Source organism: Lipotes vexillifer, unplaced genomic scaffold (assembly GCF_000442215.2).
Source record: "Lipotes vexillifer unplaced genomic scaffold, Lipotes_vexillifer_v1.1 scaffold397, whole genome shotgun sequence".
In the NCBI taxonomy this organism is placed as follows: domain Eukaryota; kingdom Metazoa; phylum Chordata; class Mammalia; order Artiodactyla; family Lipotidae; genus Lipotes; species Lipotes vexillifer.
In genome coordinates this window covers 4,259,900-4,274,582 of record NW_006772681.1, presented here as the reverse complement: position 1 = coordinate 4,274,582, position 14,683 = coordinate 4,259,900, and the positions used below count along the sequence as shown (strand labels likewise).

At 42.7% G+C, this 14,683-nt stretch overlaps 1 protein-coding gene across 2 annotated transcripts in view; it reads left to right on the top strand.

Moving 5' to 3' along the window:
• The first annotated feature begins 1,648 nt into the window (after positions 1-1,648).
• ITCH (itchy E3 ubiquitin protein ligase) overlaps positions 1,649-14,683 on the top strand; it is a 124,141-nt gene continuing 111,106 nt past the window's right edge. For both annotated transcript variants that reach the window (XM_007447800.1, XM_007447799.1), the window contains exons 1-2: positions 1,649-1,722; positions 6,092-6,169. The gene's annotated coding sequence lies outside the window, so the exon portion shown is untranslated. The remainder of the gene's footprint in view (positions 1,723-6,091; positions 6,170-14,683) is intronic.

The window sequence follows — 14,683 nt, the reverse complement described above, 5'->3', positions numbered from 1 at the left end:
CACCAGGGAATTCCCTCTGCCCCCCCAATTTTTTTGTAAAAGCACAGATATATGGCACATAAATTGAGAAACAGTATGTTTGTGATATTAAAATTTCATGAGGGAATTTAGGAAAAAATGTGTAGGACTTCCCTGGTGGTCCAGTGGTTAAACCTCCGTGCTTCCACTGCAGGGGGCACGGGCCTGGACCGGGAACTAAGATCCCGCATGCTGCGTGGGGCGGCCAAAAAGAAAAAAAGAAGTGTAAAAATGTTCCTTACAGAGATGATAATTTCAAAAAAGGTGAGAAACACTGCCTACCACAGTGATTCTCCAAGTGTGGTCTGTGGTTAAAAATGCAAAATCTGAGGCCTGACCTCAGAGTTACCAAATTGGAAATCCTGGGGGTGAGGCCCAGCAAACTATGGTTTAAGTCCTCCGCTTGATTCTGATGGGCACTAGAGTTTGAGAACCATTGCACTAGACAATGTGAATGGGGTGGGGTTATAGGAATCTGTATGTTTAACAAGCTCTCCTAAGGTACATTGCAGGAAACAATGACATGGAGGATTTGAAAGTATTTGAAAAGTGTAAGTGACTTTACAGATGGTAAAATACTATTTTCATTAAGAGGAACACGCTAAACAATAATAGCTAAGGTCACTAATTACTAAGCACTTAGTTGTGCCTCTGAGTCCACTTGCACAGCCTGTTCTCACAACCCATGACGAAGTTAAGAGGTTGGACTCTGAAACCAGACTGCCTGGGTTCTTATCCAACTTGTGACTTGGTTTGTGCATCTGTAAAGTGAGGAAAATGAAGGTACTTTCCTCATAGATTTGTTTTGAGGATTAAAGAATCTTATTGATCAGGGAACTTCCCTGGTGGTCCAGTGGGTAAGACTCCATGCTCCCAATGCATGGGGCCCGGGTTCCATTCCTGGTCAGGGAACTAGATCCCGCCTGCATGCCACAACTAAGAAGTCCACACGAAGTCCACATGCGTCAACTAAGACCCTGCATACCACAACTAAGACCCCACGCAGCCTAAATAAATAAATAAGTGTTAAAAACCAAAAAAGAATCTTATTGATCAGCTCTTAGAACACCTGCCATGTTGGCACCACGTACGTTTAAGCTGTTTTCATCATCCCTAAGTGCACCCTGTTAAAAGGTGGCGTTGAATCCAATCAATGCAACTCCTGAGTGTACTTTCCTAAGGACTAAGCTACAGTTCAGTGGTTCTCAAAGTGTGATCTCCTACCAGTAGCACATCAGAGAGCTTGTCCGAAATGTAAATTATTAAAATTATTAGGTACTATCCCAGATCTGATGAATTAGAAACCCTGGGGGTGGGGCCCAGTAGTCTTAAGTTTTAACAAGCCCTTCAGGTGATTCTGATGCACACTAGAGTTTTGGATCCGCAGCTACAGCTTTTAGAGGTTCTGGTGTGTGATTAGGAGGGTTTTCAAAAAAGCCTAGAGGTACTGGGAGCAATCCAAGCGTCCCGCCCACTTGACTGAGCGCAAACCCCGATTTAGCTGCGCTCATCAGCCTGTGCGAGCTCTTCCTGCCGGCAGCGGGCTAGTGCGCAAGGCCTTCTGGGGCTTGTAGGCCGGATCGCTCTCGAGCTGGAGGCGCCTGCGTGTTGGCCGCCAAGTCGCTCTAGTAGCTGTGGTCCGGGCTCGGGACCGGCTGCCATCTTAGTCGAGGGACGGAAGAGTCGCCGCCGCCCCGAGTCCCGGTAAAAACCCGTGGGCGCACTGGAGGCAGTTCTGGGGAGAGGGAGGGTCCTGGATAAGCGTGTCCGAGGAGAATGAGGGATGGAGGAGTGCGGCGCGTCAGTCGGGACCCCAGAGCCGCGGCTGCTTCCTCTTCCCTCAGAGCCGGTGCCCGTGGGGGGCGCGGGGAGCTCGGGCTGGTGGCAGGGGCCCGGCGGGGGTCGGGTTGGGTCGGCTGGACGCACCCAGCGGCCACTCTTGGGCTCAGGCGTCCGGAGCCCCTATCCTTGCGGGCGCCAACTTATGAGAGGACTGGGCCGCAGTGGGCGCCCGCAGAGTCTGGCCCCGAGCCCCTCAGCCCCGCCCGGGGGCCACTCTGTCGCGGCCCGGCCTACGCGCGGGGCCGGGCGGCAGCGGCCGGCGCGGGCGACGTGGCCCTGCGAGGGGCGGTGGCCGGGCCCACCTGCCACCCGCTGCCCTTCCCGAGACTTTTTGGAACCCCCACTCGCGAGAGAGGCCCAGTACAGCGGCTGCCTCTCTTCTCTCTAACACTCCCCTCCTCCCTCCATTGTCCCCAAGCATGGTGGTCCCGGCCCCGGCGTCGTCTTCCGCGCCCGCCGTAGGCGCGGAGTTTTGCAGACGTGGAGCTGTCAGTGTCCTTCCTCCTGAGAATGCCCTTTTCTTTAGTGGAGAGAAGAAAAAAGTAGCCGTGATGAGGACATGACTTAGGGGTGACTAAGTGGGGAACTCAAGTTTTCAGACTTAGCTCCGGGCAGCGACTCAAAGAGAGATAACACGTTTTCTTTGCCCCAGGTAGACGTTGGGCCCCAAGTTAGCGATGTAACCAGGTGAATTTGCAAACCACCCGAAATCCACGGTTCCCATGAACAACTCAGCTTGTTGTCTTGGTTATATTCATATCTTAATCTTGTTAGATTTTCTGCCATTATTCTACAGCTTCATTATACTTTTTTGGGAGTGAGGGGTGGGGAAGGAAGAGTGGGATTTTTCTTTGAAAATTAACGAGGCACTTGAGTCAGACACCTATCATTGTACTTAGTTGGGGTCTCGCATGTATTCCTAACATAATTAGGTCTTAAGGAAATACTGAAGGCAGTGTATTTCCACGCTGAAAATGGGCTAAGGATTTGTTTCTCAGCCGAAGTAAAGTTCTCATGGCAGCTCTGGTGAGAGGCTTCACTGTGTATTCATAGGTTTACTCAAGGTACGATTACTTCATTTTTAAGATTTAGAAATGAAGGTGGAAATTCACCTGCTTTTTTGAACAGTGAATGTAAATTTTTTGGGGTGTGAGTCCAAAAGGAATTCCTTCATCTTCAGCATATGAGTCAAGTCAGCAAGGATATGATATGAAATAAACAAGTGCAGAATACTTCTTCAGTGTATTCTAGAATAAATCATTTCTACATTAGTTAAAGAACTATCTTTACACCTATTGGAAGAGACAAACCACTAGCCCCCAAATTTGACCATTAGAATAATTAGGGGAGCTTTTGAAAAGTAGAAATTTCAGGGCCTCATTCCCTGAGATTGATTTAATACCTTTGGGTTAAAACTTGCCTCAGGCAATTCTGACTGTCTTGGGAACCATTGAGACAAACAATACTTTGGATAAACCAAAAAGCTTTGAGACAGTAGAGGAGGTAACCAGTTGTGTCCCGGTTGACCTGAGAAGGAGGAAGGATCTGCTCCTGGACCTAAGTTGGGTGTTAGGTGATGAGTAGGATGGGGATTGTGATGGGGAAAGGGAAGGAGGGCAGACAGAGGAAACACCTTAATACTGTGCGTAAATGGAGAGGATTGTGGAAGAAAAAGAGCAGGGAGTGGGATGGGGAAGGAGAGCACTGTGGATGTGAGGCCAGAAAGGTAAAAGGCTACTATATGAAAAGTTCTAAGTATAATGCAGAAAAACTTGTTTTTATGTTGTTAGCAATAGATACACATTTTTGAACAGGGAAGTGATATGAGTAGATGTTTGCTTTAGAAAGATTGCTCTGGTGACAAGAGTGAAAAAGGATGGAAGAGTGGCTGTTGCAGAGGTCTAGGTGTGAAGTGAAAGGCTTGACCTTGTAGAGAGGCTGTGGGGATGATCAAGGGATTGGATTTAGTTCTTTACTAGTGCAGTATTGTTGCCTTGTTTTTGTATGAGGATTTCTTTAGGGCTCGTCTGGGTAAAAGCTTCCTTTTTTGTCAAAAGAACCCATTAACAAATCAGAATAATATTGATAGGTTATGTATGTTAATGGTATCAGAATGTATTGTTCATTAGCATCCTTGATCAGGTGCAATTTGTAGAATTTGGAGATTAGACTGAAATTTATGACTATCAGTACTATTGATTTAAGCTTGTTGGAAGTGTTTTTCTCCCACCCTCAGAAACTTGGTTGTAGAATTTTAGAGTTGGAAGAGATTGTAGAGATTATCTACAGTCTGCAGCGGCAAATATATTTTGTTTCATGGGCCAACTTTCATTTGAAGTAGCTACCAGAGCCCTGTATTGAGAAGGATTTTGATCATATGCATTCTCTGGGAAAGTGAGTTATGATTGATTAGTGATTCCTCCTGTGGACACTAGTTAGCTAATGGGTAGTATATGTGCCAGGTATATGCTATTCTTAGACTAGTCCAACCTGTTAGTTTTCTGTTTGTTAAAAAAAAAACTGGGACTTCCTGGTGGCACAGTGGTTAAGAATCTGCCTGCCAATGCAGGGGAAACGGCTCCAAGCCCCGTCCGGGAAGATCCCACATGCCGAGGAGCAACTAAGTCCGTGTGCCACAACTACTGAGCCTGCACTCTAGAGCCCACAAGCCACAACTACTGAGCCCGTGTCACAACTACTGAAGCCCACATGCCTAGAGCTCATGCTCTGCAACAAGAGAAGCCACCATAAAGAGAAGGCCGTGCACCACAACGAAGAGTAGCCCCCGCTCGCTGCAACTAGAGAAAGCCCGCACGCAGCAACGAAGACCCAACGCAGCCAAAAATAAATAAATTTTAAAAAGAAAAAAAAAAAACTAGTTAAGAATCAGAGCTAGGAGAAGAACCAAGTTTTGTAACTCGTAGCCTCTTCTCCAGTGTATCAAGATGAATGTGTGCTACTAAAGAGCTTTTGGTATTAGACCAAAAGAAAATATTTCTAGCCTGAGCCTCTTCACTGTTTAGTTAAGAGTTTAACCAGGAACTTTGGCCTAGAAGTAAGTTTTGTTGTATTCATTCTGGCTTAAGAAATTTGTGTTGGGACTTCCCTGGTGGCGCAGTGGTTAAGAATCCGCCTGCCAATGAAGGGGATACGGGTCCGAGCCCTGGTCCAGGAAGATCCCACATGCCGTGGAGCAACTAAGCCCGTGTACCACAACTACTGAGCCTGCGCTCTAGAGCCCGTGAGCCACAACTACTGAGCCCGCATGCCACAACTACTGAAGCCCACGCACCTAGCGCCTGTGCTCCGCAACAAGAGAAGCCACCTTAATGAGAAGCCCGCACACTGCAATGAAGAGTAGCCTCTACTCACCGCAACTAGAGAAAGGCCGTGCACAGCAACAAAGATCCAACGCAACCAAAAATAAATAAATAAATTTATTTAAACAAAAAAAAGAAATTTGTGTTAGTACTCATCCCCCCCCCGGCTTCCTTTCTTGTTCCTCACCCTTCTCTCTGTTTTGGGTTTGGGGGATTGGTTTCCTTTATATGAATTAAGGCAAAAGTGTATAAAGGTTTCCGCTCCTGTATTTATAGCACCTGGCCAAATTCTGGGCTCATAATAAGCACTCAGTAAAGGCATGTTGATTTTTGTGGCTGTAAATGATATTGGCTTTGAGTCAATATAAATTAGCAAGGGGGCGGGTTGCAGAATTGAATTGCAGCATTCTCTGGTTGAGAGGTCAGCCCTCAGCTAAAAATGTTGGATTGAAACTAGCCTCACAACTAGAAGTAGTTAACCAGAAGCTGTTCCTTGCCTCTGTCCTCTTTCAGTCTAGCAGTGTACTGTCCTTGGAGAACTACTGCCAACTCAGCTCTTTACTTCTTTTCAGAATTGGCTATACTCTGATTCTTGGAGTACTTTTTCTTTTCTTATCCTTAGGAGCTTCCAAGTTGCAAGGATAGTCCTTACTGTGACCCCAATAGGTAGAGTATGTTTATATGGCCATCCTCGTTTTGCCATGTAGCTGTACGCAGGTGGGGTCACCCCTTACAGAGTGTGAGTCATTTTCTCCGCGACCCACCTTTTTACCCTGCCTGCTCCATCAAAAATTATCTGTCCCATGAAACTTTTTAAAGGATATTGTGCTGTCAGATTCCTGAGGTCATTGCTGATCTGATGTGTTTAACCATAGGAATAATGTGTTAATGGACCCTTCTTCCTCTCTCAGGTAACATGCATTTAACAGTGGCCTTCTGGAGACAGCGCCTTAACGCAAAGAAGTGACTTCAAACAGTGAAAATTTCAGGTATGGTGGCATGCCTGTGAGAGAGATTGGGGGGCAAGAATGTCGCTGAGGGTGAGCCCTGGTCATATTAACAGCTGTGAGGAGGTATGGGGAGACACCAGTGTTCATGCTGGCTAAATGAGTTGGTTGAAGAAATAGACAGTTTCTACTTGGACCTGAAACCCAAAGCTGCCTTTAGAAGGATTAGCCATATTGTACAATGTGAGCCACATTAATTTGAGTCCTGTTAATTTGAGTCCTGAGGACTGACTTTTCTGTTTTTCTAGCTTCCCTAGACATACATAAACTTTTCCCACTTGTGCTGTTTTATAAACATTTATCTCTGTATACTTGTCCAGACATGTGCATGTATTATGGTTAAAAAGTGTAGGAATTAAAAAGACAATATGATTCAGTGGAAAAACAATAGAGGACTTGGAAAGAAAAGGTCTGGGTTTTGATTTGATTTTGCCACTGACAAACTGATAGTTGGCAAATTACTTAACATTGACAGGACTCAGTTTATATATCTGTAAAATAGATGTGTTGATTCCTACCTGCCTCCCTGGCATTGTTGTGAGGATCAAATATTGGGTTGGCCAAAAAGTTCTTTCGTTCTTTTTCTGTAAGATGTTATGGAAAAACCCAAACAAACTTGGCCAACCCAGTAAAATAAAAAAAAAAAACCCAATAAATCTTTAGAAAAAAAATAAATTCACAGCTTAAGGCATTATGTAGATCTACAAGGTGGGAGGAGTTGGCAATAATATTTAAAAGGAAAACAGGACAGGATAGATGCACTTTAAAAGATCAGGAGAGGAAAAAAAAATAAAAGATCAGGAGAGAGAAAAGGAAGACTACTGGTTAAGAATAAAAGTAGAGCATAGGAAAAGTCAAGCAGTAAGAGAATAGGGGGTGAATGAAGCAGAGCACGTGAATTGGTTGGTGAGAAAGCTGAATAGGAAGAGAGGATCCCTTTCATTTGCCAAACCCTAACCTTGCAACTGTTGTCATTACCACCTTTCTTCATCTGTGTCTTATCCATACTGGGCTTCTTGTCTCCACTGTAAACGTCATAATAATAAAATGTTTATTATTCATTCAACTGTGTGATCCTTTGTGTTTAGCGTATATTTTTGTTAACAAATTGCCTTATAAATGCCAAGAGACCAAGGCTGTGACTTGCTTATTATGGTATCCCAGGTCACTGCTATAATCAAATATGTGCTTAATCTGTTTTTTTTTTTAATAATTATGGAGAGAAAAGAAGGATATAGGCTGCTATGTGAGAGATACTAGGGAAGGGAAGTGGTAAGAGGAAAAGTAGATAAATGAGAGATAGTAAGAAAAATTCTCAGGATAATGAAAGGAAAGACATGAAAATGAGAAAAATATGTAGAACAAGGGAAAAAGATGGTGTTATCTGCAGTTAATGGAACAAGACGAATTTCATATCTTTAATGGTGATATAATACCTCACAAAAAGTTATGTACTGGGAAAGATCATTCTCCATACCAAATATCTTTAAAATATTTCTAAAAGTATCCACTTCATCCTGAGCTCACAGAGTAGTTCTTTGTGGAAAGAAAACTGGGCCAATATTCAGGAGACATGGGTTCTGGCCTTGGTATTGCTTGTTACTTAAATTCTGTGATCTTGAGCAATTCACTTAAATCTCTCTGGACTGCATTACTTGTCTATTGAAAGTATGAACACAGTGCTCTCTCCTAGCTTGTTGATTATTCTCTGTGCTTCATATGCCGGCTCACTAATTTTTCAGGGCTTTGTTGATATAATATAGGACTGGTCTCAGGAATATCTTATAATAGGACTTCATAAAATCCAGTGCTTTATAAATGAGAAGCCATTTTATTTAAGTTCTACTTTATTTATTTATTTTATTTATTTATTTTTTTTGCTATGCTGCATAGCTTGCAAGATCTTAGTTCCCCAACCAGGGATTGAACCATGCCCCCTGCAGTGGAAGTGTGGAGTTCTAACCACTGGACTGCCAGGGAATTCCCTTAAGTTCTACTTTAAACATTGGTAGAGAGACTTACAGGAAATCTAAGTATAGGAATGTTAAGTTTATAATACTCAGTAAGCATTTATTGAGCCCCTGTTATGCTAGGTCCCAGGGGGTACTCTGCCTCAAGGATTTTGTGTTTTTGTCAGGAAAACAAACTTGTTCACCGGTAATTATTGTAAACAGCGAGATGATAAATGCTATAATAAGAATTTGGTTGCACTGCAATTTAAGATACTTGGATATCTTGGTTCCTTTAATATAATTGAATATATGCTAACTGCTGCTTTGTGCTAGGCATTGCAGGGACTCCTGGAAAAAGCAGTCTCTGCCTTCAAGAAACTTGCAGTTTTTTTCACATCTGCAGACTGTTTACCCTAATATATATAACCTTCTACTCCAGGAGAGAGAAGGAGTTTTGTACTGAATCATCACTTTGTATTTTTTTTTTTTTATTTTCTGCGGTACGTGGGCCTCTCACTGTTGTGGCCTCTCCTGTTGTGGAGCACAGGCTCCAGACGCGCAGGCCCAGCAGCCATGGCTCATGGGCCCAGCCGCTCCGTGGCATGTGGGATCTTCCTGGACCAGGACACGAACCCGTGTCCCCTGCATTGGCAGGCAGACTCCGACCACTGCGCCACCAGGGAAGCCCCTAAAATTTAGTCTTTGATTCTTCGTTCCAGAGGGTCCGTTCAGTTGGTCACAGAGGAAAGTATGGTAGGGAATCATATTGTAGGGGTTAACAGTATGTACTGGAGTTAGATTGTCTGATTTTGAATTCTGGCTCTACCGTGTCCTGGCAGTGTGACCTTGGCCAAGTTGCTTATCTTCTTTTTTGTTTGTTTAATTTATTTATTTTATTTATTAAGTTTTTGGCTGTGTTGGGTCTTTGCTGCTGTGCATGGGCTTTCTCTATAGTTGGCGGCAAGCGGGGGCTACTCTTCATTGCGGTGTGCGGGCTTCTCATTGCGGTGTCTTCTCTTGTTGCAGAGCACGGGCTGTAGGCCCGCGGGCTCAGTAGTCGTGGCTCACAGGCTCTAGAGTGCAGGCTCAGTAGTTGTGATGCACGGGCCTAGTTACTCTGCGGCATGTGGGATCTTCCTGGACCAGGGCTTGAACCTGTGTCTCCCACATTGGTAAGCAGATTCTTAACCACTTTGCAACCAGGGAAGCCCTGCTAAACTTCTTTGTGCCTTAGTTTCCTCATCTGTAAATTGAGAATAATAGTAACATGTATCCATAGGGTTGTTGTGTGGACTAAATGAGATAATGTATTTTTGCTTGAACAATAGTTGGCTCAAAATAAGCAGGAAATGTTAATTGCCAGTATTACTGTTGTTGTCATTATCACATTATCATCATCACCAACCTTGTCCTTCTTAAAATTATCTTCTCAATTTATTAATTCATTCAGTAAATTTATCTAGGGTGAGCACTGTAAAGTCAAATGCCTACAAGGGCTAGATGAACATTTTAAACAGTAATGATAGATCAGATTGGGACTTAAGTGATTTAGGGAATTCTTGTCACTCCAGTGAGGCAGCTGTTAATGCAGCTTTGGCCCACTTTATTATTTTTAATTGAGGTGAAATTCTTCATTTTAAAATATATAATTCAGTGTTGGCTCACTATTGATCTGGCAGGGGGCTGAGAAGGGGTGGTGTGTAGACAGAGTGTGGCCTGAACATCTTAACTTTTTTCTAAATAGAAGCTAGAATTCCAGATTTTGAGAGAAATTTTTATTTTTAAATGTTGGCAACTTAATGAATTCATAAAAAACTCTGTGAGCCAAGCAAATCACCACTGTGGGCAGGATTTGTCTTGTGGGTTGCCATTCTGCAGCCTCTGATCTGGGGCTCAATTTTTTGCAGCATAACCCACCTTCCCTGCCCTCTGGGAAGAAAGTCCTTACCCGCAGGGATTTTTAAAGTTCAAGCGATACCTTAGAGAAGTCTAGGGCTGAATGAGGAGTATATAGAATAATTAAGGCAAAGAGGAGGAGAGAAGTTATTTAAAACTGGGATTCAGAATGGCAGAATGGCAGGAATGGACTTGAAATTGTGGAAGTACAGTGAATTCAGATTAATCTGAAGAGGGTTTGTGTGGTCCGTGTAAGAAGAGAAAGTTTGGAAAAATTAAGAAACCAGTGTAGGGGCAGAAAAAATTTCTCTTCTTCCCTTCTAGGTTCTTTGACTGGTCTAATCATTGATATAAGACAGATAAACAGGAGAAAAACAAATTTCCTAAATATGGTATGGGAGCCCCATAAAAGTATGAGACCCAAAGGGCAGCCACCTAATAGAGGCTTATATGAACATCCTGACCTAAGGAAAGGGGTGGAGGTCTGGGGATACAAAAGGAAGAGGAGAGGAGATGTTTGGAAAATAAGATTCCCTTGATATGCAGGTAAGTTTCTTAGGTAAAAAGATATCTCTGGCAATAGTTCTCTTCTTGATACAGACCTCCTTTCCAGTGTAAATTTAGGCAGTTGAGGGGGAGGTAAAGAGCTTTTACTGAATCTGCTGAGTTTTGATTGTTTTTAGCTCAAAATAATCCTTATGCCAAAGTAGCATATTTTGGGGTGAAAAATTCTGCTCCCTTTTACCAGCCTTCTTATTTTGGGATAACCTTATTTTGGGATAACCTTAAGTCCTGTTGACTGACAGGATGACATGGTATTTTATGAAGATTTATTTGGTAATATTGAGGTCTACAGTATTTAACTAGAGTTGATAGATAGGGTCTGGAGATAGGGAGAGCAGGCTAGGGAGGTGGTAGTGAGACTGGAAAGTGACAGACAGAAGCTTGTATTTGGGTCACTCTGTGACAGTAGGACCTTGCAGTAAAGAGGGCAGATTTTGAAAGCTTTTCCCATATTCATCTGTAAAAAACTGGGATATATAAGGATAATACTAAAGAGTCTATCCTTCTTTTTTTTTTTTTGGCTGCATTGGGTCTTCGTTGCTGCGCACAGGCTTTCTCTAGTTGCGGCGAGTGGGGACCACTCTTTGTTGCAGTGCATGGGCTTCTCATTGCGGTGGCTTCTCTTGTGGAGCACAGACTCTTAAGCGTGTGGGCTTCAGTAGTTGTGGCTCGTGGGCTCTAGAGCACAGGCTCAGTAGTTGTGGTGCATGGGCTTAGTTGCTCCGCACCATGTGGGATCTTCCTGGACCAGGGCTCGAACCCATGTCTCCTGCATTGGCAGGTGGATTCTTAACCACTGCGCCACCAGGGAAGTCCTATCCCTCTTTTTTCATGTTGTGGATCTTCATTACTCAGCCCCAGCAGCCTCTTTAATGATGGATCACGTACATAGTCTTATGATTTCCCAGCTTCATAAGAATAGAAAAGGAAGAAGCAAAGTAGTTCAACTGCTTATTATATTTCTAGTTTCACATTTTTGGTCAGCTCAGTTAATCTCTGAGGAGTTTATGTAGACTTCAGTTTTTTGTTTGTTTTTTTTTTAGACTTCAGTTTAAACATAGAATTTTTGTATTTAACAAGGTTTGGAAACACTAACAAAAGATTTTTTCATGGAAAAGATGAAGAATTTTGTTGCAGAAACTTGACAAAGTAATTTATGATTTAGAATGTTTAAAAAAAACTGATAAATGTAGAAAGGTGGAATGTGTTTATTTTGTGTAATCAGAGAAAGTGGATTTAATTTTAAATTAGGATTTAATTTTCACCAGGCCTTTTGTTCTGTTTATACTTTCTCATGAAAATTTTCTTGACATACACAGGAAGGTTAATTCCTTATTCTTGACTAAAATGCAAAATGTAGTTATTGTAAGTAGTCTTTTTTTTTTTTTTTTTTTTTTTTTTTGCGGTACACGGGCCTCTCACTGTTGCGGCCTCTCCCGTTGCGGAGCACAGGCTCCGGACGCGCAGGCTCAGCGGCCTTGGCTCATGGGCCCAGCCGCTCCGCGGCATGTAGGATCTTCCCTGACCGGGGCACAAACCTGTGTCCCCTGCATCGGCAGGTGGACTCTCAACCGCTGCGCCACCAGGGAAGCCCTGTAGGTAGTCTTTTTAGAAAGTAATTTGAATAGTGTGTTAGATATAGCCTGAGCATTCAGAATATTTGAGATAGTAACATTTCCCTCATTGATGAATAAGAATACTGAACTGGGCCTATGAAAAGTAGACAGAGTTGCCGCCATCATAGATATGCAGCAACAGTGTCAAACTGAGCTAAATTTAAGTCTCATTTAATGGAAAAGGGATTTGTTTTTTGTTCCTTGAACTTTTGAAGCATGGTCTAACCTAGATTTTGGAGTTCATTTGTTCTGAAAATTAAAAGGGATTTTTAGGTGGCTCATTTAATTATAGGTCTGCTATGGAAGGAAAAGAACCTGGAAGAGGGATTAGCTGCATTTGTTTCTGTGGAAAGTTAGTAGTCAAAGGGGAATCCTAGATTATCTTTTTTTTCCCTTGAATTTCTGGAAGGAAAGAATTACTATAGGTCTTAATTAAAAACTGTATTATGTAGGTATTGAAATGTGCAGAACTTAGGTACTGCTGCTTTTCCTTGTCCAGAATATTGCTGACATTGATCTGCAGTCATCTATTCTCCCTTTGTCTTTGTCCTTTATTTCATCTTGTTGGGGTTTTAGAGTATGGAGATGTAGCACATATATTGTCTGCCCTGTTTGATTTTACTATGTAAATTGATGTTTTCATTTCTAAGGGGCAAAGAAAATGATGAACTTATCTGTCCTGATTATTTTTTGTTTGCTATTATGGTAAAATATACATAACAAAATTCACAGTTTTAACCACTCTTAAGCGTTCAGTTCAGTGACATTAAATCTATTCACATTGCTGTACACCTATTACCATGCATCTCCAGAATTTCATCATTCCAAACTGAAACTCTGTACCTATTATTAAGCAATAACGCCATTCCCCTCCTCTAGTCCCTGGTAACCACTATGCTAATTTTTGTCTCTATGTAGAATTTGACTATTCTAGGTACCTCATGTAAGTAGAATCATACAATGTTTGTCCTTTGTGGCTGGCTTATTTAACTTACCACAGTGTCTTCAAAGTTCATGTTGTAGCATGTTCCAGAATTTCATTCCTTTTAAAAAGCTCAGGGCTTCCCTGGTGGCGCAGTGGATGAGAGTCCGCCTGCCGATGCAGGGGACACGGGTTCGTGCCCCGGTCCAGGAAGATCCCACATGCCGCGGAGTGGCTGGGCCCGTGTGCCATGGCCGCTGAACCTGCATGTCCGGAGCCTGTGCTCCGCAACGGGAGAGGCCACAACGGTGAGAGGCCTGCGTACCGGAAAAAAAAAAAAAAAAAAAAAAAAAAAGCTGAATAATACTCCATTTCATGTGTATATCACGTTTTGTTTATCAGTTCGTCTGTTGATGGACATTTGGGTTACCTTTTGGCTATTGTGAATAATGATGCTGTGAATGTGGCTGTATAAATATCTGTTTGAGTCTCTCCTTTCGGTTCTTTTAGGTATATTCCCAGACGTGGAATCAGTGGATCAAGTAGGAATTCCAGGTTTTTTTGGTTGTTGTTTTTAAATTTATTTTTTTATTGAAGTATAATTGTTTTACAATGTTGTTAATTTCTGCTGTACAGCAGAGTGACTCAATTATGCACATATATACATTCTTTTTTTTTTTTTGTGGTACGCGGGCCTCTCACTGTTGTGGCCTCTTCTGCTGCGGAGCACAGGCTCCGGACACGCAGGCTCAGCGGCCATAGCTCACGGGTCCAGCCGCTCAGCGGCATGTGGGATCCTCTCGGACCAGGGCACGAACCTGCGTCCCCTGCATCGGCAGGTGGACTCTCAACCACTGTGCCACCAGGGAAGCCCTACACATTCTTTTTTATATTGTTTTCCATTATGGTTTATCCCAGGATATTGAATGTAGTTCGCTGTGCTATACAGTAGGACCTTGTTGTTACTAATTTCATGTTAATTTTTTTAGGATCCACCATAGTGTTTTCTGCAGCAGCTATACCATTTTACATTCCCACCAGCAGTTCACAAGAGTTCCAATTTTCTACACCCATGCCAACATTTCATTTGTTTTCTTTTCTTCAAAGAACAGTCATCCTGATGGGGGAAGTGGTATCTCATTGTGGTTTTTATTTGCATTTCTCCAGTGCTTAGTGATATTGAGTGTCTTTTCATGTGCTGTTTGTATATCTTTTTTGGAGAAATGTCTGTTCAATTCCTTTGCCCATTTTTTAATTGGGTTGTTTGGTTTTTTGGTGTCTTAATTATCTTGTAGGCTGCAGCCTACCTCTTCTGGGTCTTGTGCTAGTCCTCCTTCTTTCCTGTGTTGACAAAGCAGCTAGAACCATTCTCTAATATATAGTCCCTCAGTAAATGAATGTTTGATAAAATGTTAAAAGTAGTGCTTTCTGGAAAGCTGAAGGTTGGTTGGGGCACGACCTTCATTACATTTTTCTCTAGTTTTGGAATTCTCTATTCTCTTTTAACCATTTACTTGGTGGGGTAAACATTTATAAAGGATAGGGA